At 47.5% G+C, this 23077-nt stretch overlaps 1 protein-coding gene across 1 annotated transcript in view; it reads right to left on the bottom strand.

Moving 5' to 3' along the window:
• LOC148008865 (uncharacterized) overlaps positions 1 to 23077 on the bottom strand; it is a 217171-nt gene that overhangs the window by 155686 nt on the left and 38408 nt on the right. The window lies entirely within an intron of this gene.

The following is a 23077-nucleotide window of genomic DNA, read 5'->3' as shown; positions in this document are numbered from 1 at the left end:
GTGAATACATTGTCTAGGATGCTCCTATCCTCAACAAAGCCTGTCTTTGTGTCATGAATGATGTTTGGAAGCACGGGGCATAGTTGACTACCAATCATCTTTGCCAATGCCTTATAGGCCACTGACAATAAGGTGATCGGTCTCCATTGGGAAAGCTCCAAACGGTCTCTCGCTTTGGGGAGAAGATTGATAAGGCCTGCCGAAAGACTCCCTGGCATTTTTCCTGAAGTGAAAATCTCCTAGAAGGCCATCAGTAGGGGGTCCTTCACCACCTCCCAGTAGGTAGTGATGAAGGCCTTAGAGAGGCCATTCTCTCTCGAGCATTTCTGCCCGTCCTATGTGTGGAAAGCCTCCTCTAATTCCTTCTCTATGAAGGGGGCTAGGAGGGAGCGTCTTATCTCCTCTGTAACGAGGGACAGGATGTGATCCCAAACTTGCTGTCTGCAACACTGGCCTTTTGTTGAGGCTATCTCCCGTCTCTAGACTATTACAGATGCCTTTTTCGGCGGGAGACAGCCTCAACCAAAGCTACCTGTGCCAAAGGTCAGGTAGCTCTGAAGGGAGGGGGGGGGGAACCGTGGGGAGGGGGGTGGGGGGTGTGGGCCCTCAGGTGAGGCGTCTTGCAACACCTCCGTGGGGGGTGGATGTGTGGGCCTGTGGTCCTACCGGGTGGGGCGGGGAGAGGGGGGCTGCGTGGTGCTCTATCAAGGGGGTGATACTCGCCCTCCTGCACTTTGCTGTCGTGGCTGTGTTTGAGGGGCTGGCTACAACCCCCCTTGCCGTCTCCCTCTCTGTCATCTCTGGACCCGTGTAAAGCCATCTGCGTCCACCTCCGGGCCTATTGGCGAAGCCGCCTTAGATCCGAAGCTCGTGCACTCTACTGCCATATGCCAAAAGTCATGGCACCGTAGGCAATCACAATGACTTGCTGCCTAAAGAAGTGTCTGCCTGCCTCAATCTCTAGAAACTGTGGTATATTCTTTGTCTCTTTCACTGCCACCCGTATCTTTGGGACTCCTGCGGGTGCCACTACATCCGCGAAAGAGGTGGAAAGGACCGTGCCAAAGAGCCATCCGAAGTCTTCCACAAGCTGGTGATACTCTTTTGCCCGTCTAAGGAACAGTAAGGTGACCGGGTGTCTGAGGAAACTGTTGTGGAGCATGAATGCCTCCCCTGTGAAGCCACTGTACTAGAGGACCATATGTATGACCCCCCTCGTAAAGACATAGGTTGAGCTAGCTAGTAGCTTACGCACTGCGTCTGCTGAGGTAAGTCGTACCATGAAGATCCCTTGACCCATTAGAACTGCCTCCGCTATCTGCGCTGTGCCGATGCGTAGTGTGGAGTGAAGCCAATCCCGAAGTTAGGCCCTGGATGGGGAATGTCCTACTACTTGACCAAAGATCATTGTTTCTTTAAGCTCTAGCTTTGTGGCGCGGACAGCTAAGAGTTGTTCCTCACATAGGATGACACGCAAGGTGTTTGACTGGGGGACACTCGTAGAATGCACTAGCGTGACCAGAGGTCTCCATTGCGTGTTCCTGCTAAGGACCTACCAATCTCATTGTCGTGCTACCAAGGGAGAAGGGGGGAGGTTGTTGCAAGAGGGAGGCAGCAACTGGGGGGGGGGGGGGGGGGGGGGGGGGCAGAACAAACTCTTTTGTGCCGGTGGGAAGGGGGGGGGGGTGCTGGACACTGCTGGAGGCCGGCCCCAAAAAATGTAAATATATTGTCCAGGATGCTCCTATCCTGGACAAGGCCTGTCTGTGTGTCATGGATGATGTCTAGAAGCACGGGGCGTAGTCGCCTACCAATCGTCTTTGCTAGTGCCTTATAGGCCACTAACAATAAGGTGATCAGTCTCCACTGGGAAAGCTCCAACCGATCCCCCCCCTTTGGGGAGAGGACTGATAAGGCCTGCCGGAAGATTCCCTTGCATCTGTCCTGAAGTGAAAATCTCCTAGAAAGCCATCAATAGGGGGTCCTTCACCACTTCCCAATAGGTAGTGAAGAAGGCCTTAGAAAGGCCATCCTCTCCCGGGCATTTCTGCCCGTCCTGTGTATGGAATGCCTCCTCTAGTTCCTTCTCTATGAAGGGGACTAGGAGGGAGCGTCCCATCTCCTCTATGACGAGGGACGGGATGTGATCCTAGACCTGCTCTCTACAACGCTGTCCTCTAGCTGAGGTTGTCTCCTGCTAGAAGAGACACCTGTAGTAGTCGGTGGCAATCTCCATCACCTTGTCCGAGCTAGAACGAGTCCTCCCATACTAATCCTGAAGGCTACGTATCTGCTCTCCTGTGGTGCAAGGCTGGTGCACCTAGAAGAACTCCCTGCACATTGTGTCCCCCTTCCGTGCCCAGGAGGTTGCTAAGTTGCGGAAAGAGAACTCCCAATGCCTGTCTTCAAGGCCAGTATTGGCTGCTTGCACTCGCACCTTCTGTGTGTGGAGGGTAGGATCCCCTGGTGCCTCCTGTAATAGTCTGTGTGTGGCTACAAGGTCCCGCCAGAGTACTCTCTCCTTCTCCTAGCTCTATTGCCTGGCCTGTATGGCTACCTCCTGGCAGATTCTGCTCGACTTGGCTAGGACCTCTGCAACCTCCTCTGCTATCCGGTCCCTCCTGTTCCACTTTTTGGTCCAAATCTGCTCTATCTATCTCGTCACCTCCTCCCTCCTATATATCAAGTCAGGGATCCGACAAGATTATGTGTCTAGGGCGGATGTTGGGGGATCAAGTGTCAGGAGAGCCAGGCAATGATTGGACAACGTGTTGCAAGCCAACTGCTCAATCTAACCTCCACAAGAGCCTCCCCACTCTCCCACATAAAACCGGTCCAACCACTCCAGCAGGACTCCATCTAGCCGCCTGTATCCCCAAGAGAAGTCCAACGACCTCTCCCTCCTGTGGAAGGTAGGGTATTTCCACGCATCGCGTGCTCCTACTGCTAGCAGAAAGAGCTCCCATGCCTCCTGCTCGTTCCTAGCCATGCCCTAGTAGTTTCTGCCTCTGCTCTACTAGTCCCCCAAAGCCTCCAGGTTGTTGAAGTTTCCTCCAACAATCTAGGAGTCCACCTCTGGGAGTCCATCCACGATCTCCACCCAAAACCTGCTGCGTGCCCTAACCTCCGTAGGAGCATAGACATTGAGGACTTCAATGTGCGAGTCCCCAATATCCAATCTGATCCATAGAACCCTCCCTGCCACTATCGTCCTGTAGTCTCGCACACAGGTGGTGAGACTCAGGCCAATAGAGGTGCATACGCCTCCGCTCCTGCCGTGGGCACCTATGGCATGCTCCAAGTAGGTGTGTGAGCTGGTTGGAAGTACCTTCCCTACCCGTTGGGCCTGGGTGGGGGTGAGCTTGTGCTCCTGTAGTAGTAAGATGTCGATCTGTCCGGCAAGGGCAGGCTGTAGCTCCTGCCGGACAATCAACTTCCTGGAACCACGTGCCCCACTGTAATAGAGACTATTCACATTCCAGGATGCAAGGTGTCGGCTCATGGGAAAACCTGACCGAACAGGCATTTGTTCGGTGTGGAGGCTGCTGATAAGGAGGAGAAACTATGAGGCATGCAAGTACGCTTTGCCGCTGGTCCTAGACGGCGAGCTCCAGTCCCCCCACGGTGGCCCTTGGCCGGACCATAGGGGTGATAGATGCTCCAGGTGGTACTATCAATGCATCTATCAGCCATGCTAAGAGTTGTGACTCGATAAACTGGTAGAAATGGGCCGCTTGTGCCAGGGGCCACTCGATCACGTCCCTCGGAGCTCTCCACTATGGAGGGGCTCAAAAGATAATGCTCATGTGTGGGACCTCAGCACCAGCCCACCATTTAATGTCCATCATGCACCCAGGCCATTGCTGTGCAAACAATGCTAATTCTTCATCTCCTATCCACTAGGAGATGTGATCTGCCACATGACTCTTCAACTCCTCCTCTATCTGTGTAGTCGTCCACTCCCCTAAGTGAGAGGACTGAAGAAAAAAGGCATAGTTTGGTCCATCCGGTGGTGTTAGTAGATGGACCTTGCCCCTCCTTGACTTACGAACCGCAAAGATCCCCACCTCTAGAGGTAGTGGAAACTCTCTGCGCTATGCAACTCTCAGGTAGGACCATGGGCCACTGCGGAAGAACTCCTGTGGCAACAACTGTGCTTTGTTTCAGGAAGGTGTGACAGGCGGCAGGGGTGGATGAGCTGGGAGGGGAAGGACTGCTAGTGCGAGGAGGAAGTAGGTGTGTGTGGATCATCACCTCTTGTGGGAGGATGGGGGGTGGGTCTGGGGGGCACCACCTGAACCGGGTGCGGATCAGGGGAGGTGCTTGGTAGGGGAGGTGGTGGGGGGAAAGAGGATCGAGGGATGGTGGGATGGACAGGGATGCATGGCAAGTGTGGGGGGGGACTGGTGGCTCTGGAAAGGGGGGTCAGTGGGGACGGGGGGAGGGGGGGTCATGGGATGTGGAAGGGGATGGGTGTGGGGGTTGTGGGATCTCAGGTGAGGTAGTCTATGGCACAGATGGTGGATGTGGGGGGCTACGATCCTACCGGTTGGGACGGGCAGGGGGGGCTGTGGAGTGCTCTGCCGAGGGGGCGTCGCTCGCCCCCCTCCTGCTCCCTGCTCTGACGATGCTGGGTGTGAGGGCCTCGTTGCGCCCCCCGTTGCCGTCTCCCTCTTTGTCATCTCTGGACTCGTGTGAAGCCGTCAACGTCCACCTGCGGGCCTATCAGCGGAGCCTCCTTGGCTCCGAAACGCGTGCACACTGCTGCATGATGCCCAAAGTCGTTGCAACGCAAGCACTGCCCTGGTTGCCCAGTCACAATGACCTGTTGCCTAAAGGAGTGCCCGTCTGCCTCAATCTCTAGGAGCTGTGGGATATTCTTGACCTCTTTCACTGCCACCCATACCTTTGGGACTCCTGTTGTTGTCACTGCATCTGCAAAAGACGTGGGAAGGATAATGCTGAAGAGCCGATCAAAGACTTCCACCAACTGGCGATACTCTATCGCCAAGCTAGGGAAAGGAAGGGTGATTGGGTGCCGCAAAAACCTGTTGTGGAGTGCAAATGCCTCCACAGTAAAGCCACTGTACCAACGGACCATGTATATGACCCCCTTCGTGGACGCATATGGTGAACTGGCAAGTACCTCACGAGCTGCGTCTGCCGGACCATGAAGATCCCTTGGCCCATTAGGACCACCTCCACGATTTGCACTGTGCCGATGCGCAGTGTGGAGTGAAGCCAGTCCGGAAGCTGGGGCTCTGGCTAGGGAATGTCCTACTACCTGACCATAAATCGTTGTTTCTTTTAGCTCGAACTCAGCTTGGACAGCTAAGAGCTGCTCCTCAGAGAGAACGATGCACAAGGTGTTTGACTGGGGGGAACTCACTGAGTGCACTGGCGTCTGACCAGAGGTTTCCTTTGTGTGTCCCTTCTAAGAGAACTACCAATCACGTCGTGGTGCTACCTGAGGGGGGAAAGTTGCTGCAAATAGAGGGAACAACTGGAGGGTGGTGGAAACAATGGCGGGGGGGGTGGGGGGAATGCTATATAATGCGGACGAATCTGAGATTATGAACGGAGGCAGCTCACTCAGGGGGGAAATCTGTAGCAGAGGGTGGCAAGGTGGGGGGGGGAAGGGGGGGGGGGTGTGGGGGAGCGGGTGGACAGGGCGGCCGAATCTATTGGAGCAGGGGGAGAGACAAGGCAAAATCCTTTGGATCGGGCTTGGGCGAGATGTTGGGGCGAGACAGGGCGAAATGACGGAGCGGGATAGGTCAAAATGTTGGGGCGGAGAAGGCGAAATGTCGGGGCGGAGGGGGCACAATCGTGAACCATCGGGGCGGGGGGGAGTTGGCGAACCGGCGTTCACGATGGTGCGGTCGAGCTATGATGGGCGCGATCAGACGGAACGGGGAGCAGCTTGCGACGTGACGGGTAGAGAGCTTAAGCCCGCTTATGGTATCCCTAATACTTCACTGAGGTCCAAGGAGAAATCTAAGTAAAGAGCCTACTCTACACTCTTGATCTTTTTAAACTTAGTTTTTTTCAACTTTTTCAGTTTCTATACTTCTCATTCCAATCTACCATGTAAGCTTACACATAAATTTTATCTCTTCTTATCTGATGAGAGATGATGATACCAGTTGTATTGGTTATGGACTCAGAGGCCACTCTAGCCTTTTAGAGATGTTAATAGATCTTTCTTTCTTTCTATGTAAGAATGGTTAAACCGGATGAGAAAAGCTCCCTAATTAAAGATGCTACAGCTCTTGCCACTGAAATTAGGGCTACAGATGTGTATGTACCCATCATTGGGGCTTGACGAGTCGGGAAAGATGACACAAAAACAAAAGTCCTCATCCTGAAGTTTGGAGACTTGGAAAAGAAGAGAGCCTCCCTCTCCAAGAGGATCACTCTCAAAGGAGAAAAGATCTACCTAGATGAACCAGCCTAGATAGCCCAGAGAAGGGAAAACATGCCATGTGTCCTAGCGGCACAAAAAGCAGGTAAATGGGCTATCTACAGAGATGGAAGAGTCATCGCCATAGAGAAATGGACATCATGACGATGTCCAGCCTATGAGACCTTGAAGTTCACACTATGGAATTGCAATGGCTCCCTTAAGACAAATGCAAGTCATTTTGAGGAGACTTTCAAAGGGATAGACATTGCCATATACATTGAGACATACTAGTATAAAGACAACCGTCTACCTGATGTATATGGGTATAGATGGGAAAGTACATATCACTCTCAGCCTAGGAGGCCTGGAGGGATGAGGGGATAAGGAGGTGTGGCAATTCTATTTAGAAAAGAGCTCCAAGATAGAGTCCAACTAGTACATAGAGATGCAAAGGCAAGATACATGTGGATTAGGTTATGTACAAATGGAACTCGAGATATGTATATTGCAATATGCTACTTTTCCCCTGCATACTCTTAAGTTTTGGGCACTCCTAAAGAGGCATCCCCATCTACACTACTATATGAGGACATAATCAGATTTATGAGCATTGGGGATGTTTTACTAGCAAGAGGCTTTAATGCATGCATGGGAAGCAACCAATCTGCTTTCTTTGACACTAGTAATGAGATGTTCAGAGATATTGCATTAGATGAAGTGGGATTAGTCAAATTAGCCAAAGACAGAGAGTTAACAAATATGAAACACACCTATTGGCACTGGGAAGTGCACATGGTTTGGCCATCCTTAGTGGGCTGCCACAGTGGTCAAGATCTAATGGTTTCACATGTTGGAATAACAAGAAAGGGTCAAGCATAATGGACTACTTGATTGGATCACCCAACTTGCTACCTAACATAAAAAGCTTTGAAATCTCAAACAAACCAATTGGACTAGCAACTGACCATTCTATTCTAGCTTTCACAATGCAATATGGGCATATACATGAGGCACAATCACACATACCAAAATTACCATGCTAGGATTTTGTGGAAGTCACCTCACACATATGTAGCACTGTTGTGCTAGATGCATTGAGGGAGTTAGACACATAGGCCTCTCTAGATGAGTTTAGAGGATAGCTGGCTGAGATAATACATACTTCAGCAGCCTATGTGTTCCCACACACTACACTATCAAATAAGCCTCCACGAGGTAATGCCTCACAGAATATCTGGTATGATTATGGGTGTAGAGAGACACGAGCACATTTTCAGAAAAGGTGGCATTTGGCATATGTTCGCACAAGCATGCTCAAACATTCTTTAAACAATTGGTATGCAAAAAGAAGTGAGAACACCTGAGCAGACTAGAAATAAACATGTATTCCATGTTCTTGGGACAAGACAGCAAGAGAGCATGGAAAAGGATGCATGAGAGCCAGCCATCTATACAGATTGCTAGACCAGATGATTGGCATGAATATGCTTACACACTTTATGATGTTCCTGGCTGAGAGCCCATGCCACTCCCCTCAACCTCAAGAGCAACAAATTGCAAAATCTTCACAGAAAAAAAAGTGAGAAATACCATATGGAAACTGAAAAATGAAAAAGCTCAAGATCGTGATGGTTTAGTAGCAGAACACTTCACACATGCTTGTGATACCTTGGCACCAACATTGGCTCACATCTTTAATAGGGTAGTCTGTGAGGGATTTCCAACTAGTTGGTCAAACCATACTATTGTGCCGCTCTTTGAGAGTGGAGACCCTACGCTACTTAGTAACTATTGAACTATCATGATTGGACACATGCTGGCCAAAATATATGACTCTATTGTGGAATGAGCATTGAGTGAATGGGCCAAGATGCATGGCCTAAGATCAAAAGGCTAGGTTGGCTTCAGGAGGGGATATACAACTCTAGACCATATGTTTACATTGAGGGCAATCATTGAAGAAGGCAAGGCATTTAGGAAAAACATCTACTATTGTTTTGTAGACTTTTGCAAGGCCTTTGACACAGTGCCGCATGCTAGACTCATGAGAAGAGCAAGACATTGATGTGCCCGTAGAGATACAATGGAGTATCTATGCCTTAATGAGATAGTGACAGGTAGAGTACGAACACTTGAGGGCATCTTCGATACAATCCATAGCACCATTGGGGTGAAACAAGGCTGCCCACTTTCACCGACACTAGGTGGGTTGTACATAGATGATATTTCAGAATATGGACAAAATTAGTGGGGCCGGAGCGAGCCTACCTGGAGTACTAATACCATTACTTCTCTATGTAGATGATATTGCACTTATATCTGACTCACTTGAGGGACTAAATAGCTATTTGGATGCATTATCAGCTTTTTGCAGAGATTGAGACCTCAAGGTGAACCATGGGAAAAGTAAAGTTATGGTTTTTTAACACTTCAGATGCTTGGGTGATGAGAGCTGAGCACTAGTTGACTTTTGATGAGAGCCAGTGGAGATGGTCAGGCAGTATGTTTATTTGGGGGTCACATTGAAGGGACCACAATTCTCTTGAAGAGAGACATTAGAGGCTCATTTGGCAAAAGCATATGCAGCTTTAGGTGCATTGGAGAGGCAATGTGCTCACATACACTTTCATGAACCATGCACCAAATTGTGGCTTTTTGACACCTTGGGTACACCAACAGTCCTATATGAGGTAGCTGTTTGGGGTCCGAGACTCTTCCACACAAGAAGAAAACCTTTGGGAAACCAGGTTGGACAAGAGAAGGAATACTATGATGGGTGGGAGCATATGGAAAGACCACTGGTCATGATGATCTCACGTATGATATGAGCGAAGAGCTTGATCCCACATGAGATTATCAAAGCTGAGTTGGGAGCATCACCCATGGTGGTTGAGGCCTTGGTCCAAGAGATGACTTTCATGCATAGACTATGGGAGCTTCCCTAAGATAGATACCCATGGCTAGCCCTGGCCTCTAACCTGGCCTCTTCTAGACAACTAGCATTAGATGGTGACAAACACTATTGGTATGCTCAAATGAGTACACGGATGATTTTACATGGCTGCAGATTGACAGACTACCCCCCTTTGACTAAAGTTTGGATTGCCCTACACTTGACCTAAGCTGATAAGAGTTGAACCATGTGATCAAAGGAAACATATGAGGTTAGATACAGAGAAAACTTGGATCCAACACCCCTCCCCCATGGCACGAGGATGGCACACTACCAGACCCACTTCCTTCAGGTATCTAAGGATGGTTTCATCACCCGATCCAATTACATGGATACATAGCTGCCGCATGGATTGCACACAGTTATTGCTGGTCAGTCCACACCTCATCCCACCACCTAGGATTGAGATAGGTAGATGGGAGGGCATACAAACAGAGGAATACATATCTCCACTATGCGACAGAGAGCCAAAGACAGAGGAACACTACATCTACCGATGCACAGTACACTACGATATACAAGGCAGATATCACTATCTGTTTCAAGAGGGTTTTGGACCCTTCAGACGAATCATTCAGTTTGAGGATCAAAGATGCTTTGATTTCTTCCTCTTGGAGTTCTAGAGGCGCAGAGCAGCTATTCTATAGAGTAGGAGGCCACTGCATCTCGCCTCACATAGACAAAGAGTGGTCACTGACTTTTTCACTGCTACACGACCCAGTGGCACATATCACTACTACTATCACATAGCCAATAGGAGTACATCATCATTGGCCCTCATCTTCTACAGGTATCCCTTTTGATAGAGCAGCGGCACTCAGCCTGGTCTAGGCACCCATGTCCACCTAGGCGAAGGCATAGACATCCACACCACAGACAAATTAGAGCCATCATTGAGCGTGCAGGAGACAGATGCCGAGACACCTCAGCCATGCAAAGATACATCTCCTTAGAGGACAATCATCTCATTGATGGAGAGTTTCCTTTTTCTACTTTTACTTTTAGATCATCGACATGTCTTCTTTTTATAGGACATTGTTTTACTTTTCAATCTTATAGGCATGTTTTTCATCTTTTCTCGTTCTAGATGAACAAACTCTGAAATGCCTAGAATTGGCCCTACCAGACATCTAAACAGTTGAAATTACACTATTTTCCGGTTCAGCAAGTCCCTACCCATGGCACCTACCCACCACTTGCCTACCCTCCACAACTACCCTTCCCATCAACATCCTAGTCACCATCTACTCCACCACCTCCATTCTCATCTAACTTAACACTTTGCTTGCCATGCATCACCACGTTGCCGGTTTGACCATCATTTGCACTACCCATCACCATCTTGCAACCACCCAGCATCTACGTTCCTCCTTGGCACGTTGTTTTGCTTCGACCCCACTACCCCCAAACAACTACCCCTTTGTTTCCCTTGCCAGTCTTGCTGCTCCCTTCCGTCCAAGTCACATCCACATTATACACATGGATGCATCTTTAGTTTCTCCAGCAACCCTCATAACTTTCATCTAGTTCCTTTCCAAAGCTACCTCCTAATTCAGACAATCCCCTCAAGTACCAAAATCACCCCAACATAGCTCAGCACAAATAGTCCATTTAACACACGGGGGTTTTACTAGTAGTAATAAGGAGATGTCAACTGTGTATAAGAAATATATGAAAATACCCCTTATCTACCCCCTATTTGAGGGACATTACCTTATAAAATGTACCTTTCTTCCCTTATATATCCCCCCTCCCTTACACTCATATGGTACCATACGGTAAACCCTAGTGGACCCCCCCGGATTTAGCACCAACACCAAAGACACATGAGGCTAGAAAGTCACACAAGATTGCAGCCGCTTCCCCACCACCACCAAGGGGCTCTTGTGCAACCCCTCACATTTCTATGGCCAATGTCTTCTTGCCAATCTGCTTCACTCTAGATACAAGAGAGTGGCTTGCTCCCCCGATACGAGAGCCGATAGAGCCCGGGGAGGTATGGGCAGCTAGGTTTTCACCAGCAGGCTTCCCCCTTTACGTGGCAAGTAGAGTGGGTGGCGCCCCGAAGGGGACTTTCTTCGCCATTTAGGAGGGGGGACTTCTGGCCCTTAACAGAGGGTAGCAGGATGAGGGGATTGCTGCCCTCTCATGGAGGAGGATTTGGGTGGTGGGCCTTCAGGGGAAGACATGGCGACTAGACCCCTAGGTTCTCTAGAAAGAGCTCAAGGAGTGGCGCCTTTGGATCTGGGAGGGCAGACCACTTGATGAGCTAGAGTGGGATTCAGGAGAGTGGCTATGGCTGTCCTCTGCGGTCGCCAAGAAGCTACCCAGGTTCCTAGAGTACACTGCCAAGATTGACAGACATGTACTAATGCAAGAGGATATGGGTTGGGTGCCGTCACGTAGCAGGCACTAGGCGGAGCACAGTATCACGGAGCCCTTCCGATGAACCTTCTAGCGCCACCTATGGGATAGTTGGAGGCCGAGGAGGGTGTCGTATTTCTTATGGTTGGTGGCACATGGAGGCTTGGTGGTGGGAAGTTGGCTTGCCCAGCGAGGAAGGTTGTAAGCGCTGCACAAAACAACCTCTGGAAACCTCAAAGCACTGCCTTTGGTCATGTGAGGAGCTATAGCTCATGTGGAGAGGAGCATACCGCATCCTTTTCCGTATAGAACCCAGCCTTGGATGTATCTCATGGGGAGCGTTCTATTGGCAAGAAGTCAGCCAAGGCCATCACCTTCTGTATGAGGCCGGGATGCAGGACACAATATTCATTATCGAGGTAGGTTCGTGCGCATCGGTCGGTTTGGAGGCTCTACCCATCGGCCAGGTACTAGAGCCCACAGCAGACAACTCGGAGGTATGGGAGATCATAGGGAGTCTTATAGGATGGTATATCTGGAAGGCACGGTGTCAGGAGGCTTTCGGCGGAGAGAGACTTTCAGCACATGCGACCTTAGTAGAGCTCTAGACCTCCATCATCCACTCCCTCTGCGGCTGATGGGATCAAGTGCAGGGCGAGCCTAGGGCTGGTCAGGAGCTCCAATGTCACTTCATGCGCACTTGGGGCGGCCAGGGTCTATTTTTTGTGATGCAGGCAGGCAGCCCCGTTTGGTGATACACCCCCCCCCCCAAATGGCTTCTTGCCCCCAACCCCCCAAACGGCCTTGAGAGGCTTGTATACATGATGTATTAGTGACTTTGCATCAGCCCCAGCTAGTCTGTTGAGCTTGAGCACTCCGTTGTAATCAGTTTTTTTTAGTAATATAATCGGCCACATTTTACTTGCAAAAAAAAAATACAAGAATTGCATTTAGGGATAGAGTGGCAACCTCTGGGATGGGATTCCCATAGTTTTGGGTCAAGGGAGTAGGACCTCTTTACTCAGTAGTACATAGCCATGTTATGTTTTGTGGGGCCAAAGGAGAGAGATTCAACATCAAGAGATCAATGAGACAAGGCTGCCCATTGGCCCCCTTCTTGTTCTTATTCATAGTGGAGGCCATGAGCTCCCTCTTGAGAGACAAATCCACAAGTATCAAAGGCATCAGGTTACCCATCCTTGAGTTCGAGGAGCTTCTAAATGCGAAGTTCATTGATGAACATAAAAATTTATTTAGATGGGGATGAGAGTAGCTTTAGGGCCTTTGTAGCGGCTAGAGAAGCAAGTGACCTAATTAACTCACACAAGTTCTATGGATTCCAAATATGCAACACTAGGCACTAGAATGGTGACAACACAAGGATTTCACATGGGTTCCCAAAAGGACTGCAATGAGATATCTTGGATGTCATCTCAAGATTGACATAACCTTAGAGCAACAATTGGCATCTCTTCCTCTAAGAATCAAACAAAAGCTCCTTTATTAGAGCTCAGTGATACCCTCATTAGCAAGCAAAGTGGTGGTCACCAACAACAAGGTTCTTCTTGCGATCATGTGGTACATCACTTCTTGTTGCTAGGCATTCTCTAGGTCATGCATTGGCCAAGTGAGGCACCTTATCAGGAACTTCATCTGGTTAGGAGAAGATGGAAGACTAGCTACAACAAAGATTACTTGAGGTGTTATCATACAACCGAGATCTAGAGAAGGCCTAGGGATCATAGACCCAGATTGCCAAAGCAAAGCCTTATTGGCTAAGCTCATTGTCAAGGGTCTTCTTCTAGGTAGAGCTTTGGGAGAAGCTTCTAATAGGGAGGCTTCAATCTATCACACCAACACACAGGATGTTGAGCTAAAAATGCATTAGTCTAACTTAAACAACCCCAAAACATGCTTGATTGATGAAGAAACCATCTTATTTTAAAAAGAAATGTGATCCTAGAGACTTACTGTGTCCACACACAAAACCCTAATTTAGGTGCCCCCAACTTTCTATAAAAAGACATGCAACCCACCAATCTCCCACAATCTCGATTTTGAAGGTTTTAGGAGCTGTGTCTCTACTGCCCACACCTCGTTCGTGGAGATTAGAGCTTCCCCCAACCATCTGCTACCATCTGGCAATTGATTCCAGCCTTCGCCTTCACTTCGTAGCTATCACCTAGTAACTTGGAGCTATCATCTACAGTCAAATGGCTCAATTTGATGCTGGTGTAATCATCTGGTGTTGTCGAGTTTGGAGCTACTGCCTCAACATTCTCTCTCTTCCACATGCTATGTTTACAATTTTTGGCTGCCACCCTAACTTTCTCTTTCCTCTGTCTACTGCGTTTGCATCTAAGAGCTATCACCTAGCTTTTCTCTCCCCCAAGAAACCTGCATTTTTATTCTCTCTCTCTTGCATTGTCGTGTGCATCAGATTCAGCATTTTTTAGCTGTGTTTGCTGGTGTTTGACACACAGATGGTGCCTTTGCTGTGATTCCAATCAGTTCGGAGTACGACACACTGTAGAGCTCATAACCTCTGCCTTGATCCCAGATATACAAGCTTTCAAGATTCCATAATCACTGCATAGAGTGTTTGCTACATGACCATTGTATATTCAATATTCATTCACTTCATTATTCATTTAATCCATTTAATCCATTTAATGGACAAAAGGAACCAATCATATTTCACGCAACAACATCTATCACAAATCCATTTGGGCTTTCACCCAACCCTTCCTCTATCTTCTGCTACACCTTCCTTTCCGCTCCCATTAAGTGCGCCACATTATCCACCACACATCACATGGAGGGGTTTTGCAAATTCAAGCACAGCCTTTAGGACCTCTACATACCCATTTTCGGGTGGTGTACTTGTGACGGAGGCTCGATCTCCCCCACACACACTTTCAAGCTATCCCTCTGGGAGTGCATCCCAAACATAATGGAGTATGGACCGTTTGGTATTACAATTTGCCTCTATTGGATTACCTAGTGGACCATTAGGTCAATTTGTTGTGCCCCAGTCGACATTTGGACAAGGCTATTGTGTCTTAGTACCTCCACTTACACGTACAGTATCAGACGAACCTGTAACCATTTTGGTACCTCTGTAGCAATCCACACTCATTGGATATTAGCAATCCATTTTTGCCTATCTATTATTATCCCCTCCTCCTTATCCACCAACACTACCACCATCTTATCCCATTTATCCATCTTCATAGACACCTCATGGTTCTAGTCCCTCATTTTCCAAGCATGCTTTTAATGACAAGACTCGTTTCAATAGGTCAAACTACACCACTTGGTCAAACTTGATGAGGCATGCCTTAGACTCTCACAGCCTATGGGATCTAGTGCACGGATTGGAACCCCAACCTAATGACGTCCTTGTTCCATACGAGGTCTTCTACCCATGGAAGGCTTGTAACACCTCCGCTATTGTCAACAAGATTATGCAGGGCTTATTGCTTGAGTTTCACTCTCAGTTTCAGCATTTCCACTTAGCATCGAAGCATTGGGCACATTTATGTGGCTCAGGATAGGACCCATTGCATCAATTTGGATCACGAGCTTCAAAACTCTAAAATCACAAACAAAGATAGCTTGAAAGTCAACTTGGCTTAGTATCAGTGTCTCCTCGCCGAGTTCTCAACCATTGGGGCTCCTAAGTCCTCTGACGATTAGGTTATCCTATTTCTTAATAAGCTCCCAAGAAAATATTTCCATTTTGTACAACAAGTGATTTCATAGCCTCAGATGCCCACATTTTATGAGTTTGAGTGTTACTTGTTGCATTACGTACGGTTGTTCAATCAATTTCATAACACGTCCTCGATAGAGGGGGCTCTATTTGCATCTTCTCAGAGAGGTCAATAGAGAAAGGGCAAACAAAACTCAAATTGTAATCCAAATGAAAATAAGGCTAGTGAATACCAAGGAACCCTTCAATCTACTCTTAAACTTGGATGGTAGAATGTACCTAGGAAGAATAGGTATTGTCAACATTGTCAAAAGGCTAGTCATTATGACAACAAATGTTGATCCAAGGCAAGAGGCACACATCAAAAATCCAAGAATCAAATCCCCACACCCTAGTTGGGTAACCCCCAATAGGGGAAGTAAGGTGGTGGCAACTCTCAACAGGGGCAATGGCGAGGCCAAACCCACACTGCCAGTGGCCAGTCATCACAATTGGCAAACTACTCAACTCTTGAGGGTTTGTTTGAATGGTCTATAGAGGCCCACATTGTCTCCTTAGAGACATCAGATGCGAGTCTCGTTCACATTTGTGAGTTGCCTCCTAATGAGGTACATGCAGAGGCCCACTCGTCACACAACCGAGCACCTCAACACTTGTTTGGCTTGTGGACAGTGGAGCTATCCATCACACGACTCCTATAGAGGACATCTTCATTTTCTAAGCCCCTGCAACTGGGAGAATTTGCATAGGAAACAACTCTTTGGTCGAGATTCAGGCCAAGGGTTGCGTCAATTTTCCCACTAAGCTATGTCCAGATCTCGCTTTGCTAGATAACGTCTATCATGTCCCCTAGCTTGGATTGACCTTGTTGTCCATTGAATAGCTTTGCTAGTTGGGGTGGGAAGTTTCTTCACTGCGACCATAGTTGAAGTCCTAGACTCTCAAATTGGTTTAGTAATTGCTCATGGCAAAGCACAGCCTAATGAGCTTAACCATATGACACGCTTTCTTATAGAGCTGACTCCCGATGATTTAGAGTTCCATCGCTTCCAAGCCTTAGTCACCACACAGGAGCCCCCAGACTCTGAGTGTCTTTGGCATTTTCACTTAGGACATCTTGGCTATGACTCTCTTTATGAGTCATTGTCACAGGGGATGGTTGAGGGCCTTCCACACCTAAAACTATCTTGAGAGGTCTATAAAGTATGTTAGCTAGGTAAGTAGCATCGTACACCCTTTCCTCAGCAATTTGTCACTCGTTCTGTTGAACCCCTTAAGCTCATTCATGTAGATCTTTGTGGTCCCACATCCACTACTGCCTTGAGTTGATGTTGGAGAGAGTGAGACTAGCCCTGGAGGTATTTTGCACTGCAGTTGGAGCGAAAATAAACTGGTGAAAATCAGTTGGTTTTCTTACAGATGCGGACTCTAGCACAGAGTAGGGTGTCTACTTGGGATTCAAATGGGTGCAGACCGTTCGATACCTAGGGTTCCAAGTGGCACTTGATATTACTCCTGCCTAGCTGTTTCTTCCAGTTCTTGACTCTATCAGGCGGAAGTTGACCTACTGGAGTACTGTCTGCCTCTCCTTAGTGGGCCGAGCCCTGGTGGTCAACCAGGTCCTCCTAGCGATGGCTTGGAACATTGCCTCGTGTTGGTGCTTCTTCTCCTCTTGTGTAGTTCATCTTTGCCGCCTAGTGTAGAATTTTCTCTGGGCCAACTCAGACGGTTCCAGGGATTCTTGGGCCAAGGTGGCATGGGCGACCATCATCCGACATCGGTCTAAGGAAGGTCTTGGGATCATAGACCCAGAGTTCCAGAGCCTGGCCCTTTTGGGCAAGCTAGTAGTCCGCGAGCTCACACCAAGAGGGCAGACCTGGAAGGTCCTTCTGCAAGAGGGTCTCAGGAGTGCAAATTGAGGCTTGGTGGTGATTGGAGGCCATCTTTGAGATGGATCTTCATGACGGCCTAGATCATGCCACCCAGATCTTCCTTCCTCTACAGCCTACTTCGTGTGTGGCAGGGCCTCTGCAAGGCCCTAATTCAGAGCCTCCCTGGATGCGAGGAGGAGATAGACTACCATACAGCCGGTGGTCTAGAACCCCCAGGTCAAAGATCAGGACAGGATACAGATTGGCGAGCACCCCCACATTTGGTGGGTTGGCCCTACTCGCACTATCAAGACGTGGTGAGAGGTGTACAGGATGGTGGATCAAGAGGTATTGCAGTAGGTATTAGGTTGTCAACGACGAGGAGTTGAGTTGAGGAGAAGGAAGATTGATGTAGTGATCCTTCAGGAGTGGCTTGACCCCCCGATCCAAGAGCTAGTGGAGCCTGTCGAGGTGTGGGTCACTAGATTCTCACTTGTAGGTATCCACCTACAGGTGTCAAGTAGAGTGGGCAGCGCCCCCTATGGGATTTTCTTCACCGTGCAGGATCGAGGGTGTTTGGTCCTTGACAAAGGGCAATAGGATAAGGAGATTGTTGGCCTTCCTTGGAGGAGGATTCATGTGGTTGGTCTCCAGGGGAAGACCTGGCTTTTATAGCCCTATGTGTTCTAGGGGGAGTTCCAGGAGTGGCACCTCTGGATATGGGAAAGAAGGCCACTTGATGAGCTGGAATGGGACCCTGGAGAGTGGCTATGGCCGGCCACTACGCTCGCCAAGAAGCCACTGAGTTTCTTGGAGTACACAACCAGGATTGGCAGACATGTACTGATACAGGAGGACATGGACTGGGTGCCTTTGCGTAGCAGAGCATCATGGATAGCTAGAGGCCGAGGAGGATATTGTATTTCATATAGCTTTTGGCACGTGGAGGTTTGGTGGTTGGGAGTTGGCTAGCCTAGATGCAGCAAGATGAAGGGTGTAAATGCTGCCCATACCAGCTTTTGGAAAATCCAAAGCACTGCCTTTGGTTTTGTGAGGTAGCACAGCTCGTGTGGAGAGGAGCTTGCCGCATTCTCCGCCGTCAGGAAGCCAGCCTTGGATGTATCTCGTGGGGAGCTTTTTTTCTAGTAGGTAGTCAGCCAAGGCCACCACCTTTTGTACGAGGCCGGTATGCAAGACACGATTTTCATCATTGAGGCTGGGTCTTGCCCAATGGTTGGCTTGGAGGCTTTGTTCAGCTGCCAAGTACTAGAGCCCACAACAGACCGCTTAGAAGTATGGGAGATCATAGTGAGTCTTGCAGGATGGCACATCTGGAAGGCATGTTGTCAAGATGTTTTTGGCGGGGAGTGCCTTTCAGTATAGGCGACTTGGTTGAGCTTTGGACTTCCATCATCCACTCCCTCCTGGCTGGTGGGACCAAGTGTAAGGCGAGTCTCGAGCTTGTTAGGAGCTCCATTTTCACTTTCTGCGCACTTGGGGCAGCCAGGACGTGTTCTTGGTGATGCCGGCAAGCAGCCCCAAATGGCGATACATCCCCCCTCCATGGCTTCTTGCCCCCATCCCCCCTAGACCACCTTGAGAGGCTTGTATATATGATGTATTTGTGACTTGCATCAGCTCGAGCTAGTTTGTTGAGCATGAGCACTCCATTGTAATCAGCCTTTTGAGTAATATAATTAGTCACATTTTATTTGAAAAGAAAAGTGTCAATTGACAGTGCCTTATACACCTCAACAGAATGGTGTTGTTGAACGCCGAAATCGCACCATCGTGGAAATGGCAAGATGCATGCTTAAGGGCAAGGAATTGCCTAGCCAGTTTTGGACAGAAGTTGCCAATACTGCAATCTACATTCTCAATTAGAGTTTCACAAAGACTCTTTCACTTTCTGCGCATCTGGGGCAGCCAGGACCTATTCTTCATGATGCAGACAGGAAGCCCTAGATGGAGATACATCCCCCCTCCATGGCTTCTTGCCCCCATCCCCCCTAGACTGCCTTGAGAGGCTTGTATACATGATGTATTTGTGACTTTACATCAGCTCGAGCTAGTTTGTTGAGCATGAGCACTCCATTGTAATTAGCCTTTTGAGTAATATAATTAGCCACATTTTATTTGAAAAAAAAAGGTGTCAATTGACAACGCCTTATACACCTCAACAGAATGGTTTTGTTGAATGCCGAAATCACACCATTGTGGAAATGGCAAGATGCATGCTTAAGGGCAAGGAATTGCCTAACCAATTTTGGGCATAAGTTGTCAATACTGCAATCTACATTCTCAATCAGAGTTTCACAAAGACTCTTAAGCGCAAAACTCCTCACTTTTGGATTTGAATGTTATGCACTAGTTTCAAAGGATAAGACAAACAAGGTAAATCCAAAAAGCACAAAAATGTATCTCCTTGGATTATAGTGATGAGCAAAAGGCTTACAAATTATATAACCAAGAGGCAAAGAAGATCATACTGAGCCGTGATGTGGTGTTCAGGGAGCAACCACATTTTTTTTGCAAATAAAGTGTGGCTAATTATATTACTTCAGAGAAACCTTGAATACAAAGAAGTGCTCCTGCTCAACAAATTAGCTGGAGCTGATACAGAGTCACAGAAATATCAAATGCACATGCCTCTCAGGGAGGAGTAGCCACATACAGTGGATGAGAAGAATATAAGTTCTTCCACTTTATCATCCAGCAAAGAAGAAGTCCACTATGAATCTATCCCAAGAGTTGTCGCTACCCTCAAGGAGGAGAAAGCATCATCTTCAGATGATGAAGAAAAAGTTCACCAACTTACAATCACGCAACTGGAAAATCCATTGCTTTGATGGGTGAAGTAGCTCTATGATCGCAGTAATCTTATGTCTATCACAGTTGAGGAAAATGTAGATGGACCAAGGACGTTTCTAAGAAAAGAGGAGCAAAGAAAGGCTTCTAGTCACATAGTCAATATGGCCTCAATAGCTGAGATTACGAGAGAAGTAAACGAGCCACCTGACTTGGAAGAAGCACTTGCTAATCCACCATGGAGAGTAGCTATGCAAGTTGAGTATGACAACATGCTGAAGAATGATACTTGAGAGCTAGTGGATCGACAAGAAAAAGGGACATTATCTGCACCAAGTGGGTCTCGAAGGTAAAGTACAAGGCTGATGGCAGCTTAGAAAAGTACAAAGCCAGATTAGTTGCACAAGGATTTTCATAGGTTGAAGGATCTCATTTTCAAGCATCATTTGCTCCAACTGCTAGAATGACCACTATTCGCATAGTACTTGCAGTGGCCGCTCAGAAAAAGTGGCTAGTTTACCAAATGGATGTAGAATCAGTGTTCTTGAATGGTGACCTCAAGAAGGAGGTGTATGTGGCTTAGCCACTGGGGTTTGAGGGCCCACATTCTGAGAACAAAGTTTGTAAGTTGAAGAAGTCATTGTATGGGCTGAAACAAGCCCCTAGAGTATGGTACCAATAGATAGATAAATTCTTTTTAGGCTTGAATTTCAAAAGATGTACCTCAGATGCTAACTTGCATGTTTACAAGCATAGTGAAAAGCCTATAGTGATTGTTCTATATGTGGATGACCTTCTTATTCCAGGTGACTATGAAGATATAATCCATCAGACTTGAAAGGCTTTGAGCTTTGAGTTTGAAATGATAGACTTGGGCTTGTTGCACTAATGTTTGGGGCTTGAAGTCTAGCTGGCAAAATCTTCATCTCTCAAAAAAATTATGCATGGAAGATCTTAAAAGCATTTGGCATGATCAAGTGTAAGGAGATAGCTACACCTATAGAGATCAATGTAAAGTTATCCTTTGAGGATACATCAACACTAGCAGACATTGGGAGATATAAGAGGTTGGCTAGCAGCATCATCTACTTGTGTAACACCAGACCAGATACCAATTTTGGTTGTTCGTGTTTTGAGCAAGTTCTCACTCTCACTTGAGTGTTTAGGGCACTTACCAATCTATCAAACTTTGGTGGATAAATCTAAGGACACCTCCGAGCTAGCTCCTCACCAATCTTTTGTATTCTAGCACCAGCCATTTAGTTGCACGGATTTTTTATCTGAGCGATGAATGCTTTAGTTATCTCCCCTTCAGCAAACTTCTCAACTGCTAGTTCATTCTCCAAGTTTTGAATTCTTGTTTGATTTCTTGTTTCCTACTAATTTCTCAGTACATTCCAAGCCTTTAATGCCTTCGTTGTACGCTGAATCAAGGTCAAAACATTGTCAAAATAGCTTGTAACTAAGACACACCCTGCATTTACGTTCCTTTGTTTTCAAGCTTGCAGAAGATTTGCACTTGGACGAATCATGACACTCGAATTTGATGGGTAGGGGATGGAATGTGGTTCTAGGTCAGTCCCTAGCACCATCTCCACCAAAAGCTCATAAGAATCAAGGATAGTTGTGATTTTAAACTTTCACAAAGTGTAGTTTGTGCCATCTAACTTGCCTTCGCTGAAGGTTAGTGAACGAATCCTCAATGCTTGAATTGCCGGTACAGCATCACCACCACTTGATGTGCCAACACAGCTACCTGGTGTAGCAGACAACATTTTTCCTCTTCTCTATTGAAGCCCTTGCCTCTCTCGTACTCTTCACTCCTCAAAGCCCCTTGGGCTCTGATACCATGTAGAAACTACATGGCACACAAGATAGAATCTGAGCAAGGACTAGAGAACACATAGCAAATATGAGAAGAACAAAGTTTTCTTTAATTTCATATGAATTAATACAAAGATGGCTTTGTCTACCTGTTTGCTTCCATTGTGAAGCTTAGATGGCAATCCTAACAAATGATAGTCGAAGAGCTTAAGGGTAGCTGGAAGAACTCTAACTAGGTGAAAGATAGATTGATGATGGCTTTAGAGAGGCGTCTTTCTTTTATAGCCCAAGAAGGTAGTTTGGTCCACGAACCCCAAAATAAAGGTCCCTGATAACTCCCACAGCCCCCAATTTGATGCATTGTGCCTGGAGTTGATACAAACATAACTACTCTATCTAACCCAAAGGATAGATCCAAAAAGGTCACTTTTTTGCCATTCGATCACATGGACCTCATCTGACATACAAGTCAAGACCCACCCAATGTCTGTGCTTAATGCTCACACATGGCTTCTCCTCATAATGGGGACCTTATGACTTAGAGCACCATGGATCATTGGTGGCACCTTATGAGGGTGGGGCATTGAGCATATCTAACATTTGGTTGAGGAGAATGGATGCCTGAAGCGAGAGGACTTGGACCATACAGATTTCACAAGATGCTCTAGACATAGGATTACAGTATTGGCACATTACAAGAGAAAGAAAAAGTACATTGACCCAAACCCAAATCACCTATCTTGCAAATGGATGGAGATAATGGGCTTATCAGAGGCCTCTACAAAGACTACAATATGATGCTTAAATGTGGTTGTGGAGGGATCCATCTCTTGATAGGCCATGTGATGTGGCCTTCTTTGGCTGGGAAGGAGGATTCAAATGAGCAGAATCAGGGCATAGCCAGCAGCCACCTCCCATTGGCATAGATAGGGCATACCACTAGACTCCTTGAGGAATTTGTAGAGATCCCCATCTCACCCCTTCTTGCCCAAACATTCTTTGTCATCAAGCACCAACCATGCATTGTATACACCAAACGCAACAACACATTTGAACTGTACAGACACCCCTGGTCCACCTCTAAAAAACAGGATGGACTAGCCTTCATTGAAATCACCAATCTTGATCTCCAACAC

This window comes from Lygodium microphyllum, unplaced genomic scaffold, assembly GCF_053477565.2.
Source record: "Lygodium microphyllum isolate KBCC unplaced genomic scaffold, Lygodium_microphyllum_v1.1.10 scaffold_57, whole genome shotgun sequence".
Classification (NCBI taxonomy): domain Eukaryota; kingdom Viridiplantae; phylum Streptophyta; class Polypodiopsida; order Schizaeales; family Lygodiaceae; genus Lygodium; species Lygodium microphyllum.
Note: the sequence above shows the minus strand (reverse complement) of the source record. Positions and strands in the feature narration are given on the sequence as shown.